Genomic DNA, 1,601 nt, shown 5'->3' with positions numbered 1-1,601 from the left:
AGTAACCACTGACACTTAGAATATTTTCGGGTAGGTATAAATCAGTAACCACCGACACTTAGAATATTTTCGAGTTGGTATAAATCAGTAACCACCGACACTTAGAATTTTTTCGAGTTGGTATAAATCAGTAACCACTGACACTTAGAATTTTTTCGGGTTGGTATAAATCAGTAACCACCGACACTTAGAATATTTTCGAGTTGGTATAAATCAGTAACCACTGACACTTAGAATTTTTTCGGGTCGGTATAAATCAGTAACCACTGACACTTAGAATTTTTTCGAGTTGGTATAAATCAGTAACCACTGACACTTAGAATATTTTCGGGTTGGTATAAATCAGTAACCACTGACACTTAGAATTTTTTCGACTTGGTATAAATCAGTAACCACTGACACTTAGAATTTTTTCGGGTTGGTATAAATCAGTAACCACTGACACTTAGAATATTTTCGGGTTGGTATAAATCAGTAACCACTGACACTTAGAATTTTTTCGGGTTGGTATAAATCAGTAACCACCGACACTTAGAATTTTTTCGGCTCAGTAGAAATCAGTAACCAAGCGCATTTTTGAATTGGTTACTGATTTCTCCGTTCGAGTTGCGGCTGCGGTTGGCTTCAAATAGTGGTGGGGGCTTAATTATCGCCGAGGGGAGCATGTCCCGGTGGTGTGGCCGAGGATGGAGTGCCTTTTGAAGGGGGTGTTTCTGAATTTGGACCCTTTTTGAGTTGCATGGCCGGATGGGTGTGGTTTTGAAGGGTGTGTCTGTCTGGAGTGGCACCGGCGTTGGTGTGAGGCTGAGGGTGGGCGTTCGGTTCCTGGTTAGGGATAGGGAAAGGGTGAGACTTAGCTTTAGTGCTCGTGCCCCCGATTTTGGTAATGTTTGACGTCAATTTTCCAAGGAGGCGAATGCAAGGCTTCAGAGGGACTTTGAGTGTTCGGGGGCGGGGTAGCTCAGCCGGATTTGCCCCGGCGGTTCTGCGGACGGTGTTGACTTCGAGGGCGGACCGGCCCCCGTGTTCAGTCCGAATATCGTGCATTGTTAACGGCGGGAAGTGTTCCAAAAGGGAATGGGATTGAATGTGACTGCTGAAGCCGACTTTGAGACCTGTAACGCGGGTAGCTCAGCCGGATTTGACCCGGCGGTTCTGGCGACGGTCTCGCCTTCGAGGGGGGAGCGCCCCGCGTGTTCAGGCCGAATTTTGTGCATTTCCATCGGCGGGAAGAGGTCCAAACGGGAATGGGATTGAATGTGACTGCTGAAGCCGACATTGAGACCTCTAACGCGGGTAGCTCGGCAGGATTTGACCCGGCGGTTCTGCCGAAGGTCTCACCTTCGAGGGGGGAGCGTCCCGCGTGTTCAGGCCGAATATCGTGCATTGTTAACGGCGGGAAGTGTTCCAAACGGGAATGGGATTGAATGTGACTGCTGAAGCCGACATTGAGACCTCTAACGCGGGTAGCTCGGCCGGATTTGACCCGGCGGTTCTGGCGACGGTCTCGCCTTCGAGGGGGGAGCGTCCCGCGTGTTCAGGCCGAATTTTGTGCATTTCCATCGGCGGGAAGAGGTCCAAACGGGAATGGGATTGAATGT

This window comes from Chiloscyllium punctatum, unplaced genomic scaffold (assembly GCF_047496795.1).
Source record: "Chiloscyllium punctatum isolate Juve2018m unplaced genomic scaffold, sChiPun1.3 scaffold_1342, whole genome shotgun sequence".
In the NCBI taxonomy this organism is placed as follows: Eukaryota; Metazoa; Chordata; class Chondrichthyes; order Orectolobiformes; family Hemiscylliidae; genus Chiloscyllium; species Chiloscyllium punctatum.
The sequence above is the reverse complement of the archived record's forward strand: the minus strand, read 5'-3'. Positions refer to the sequence as shown.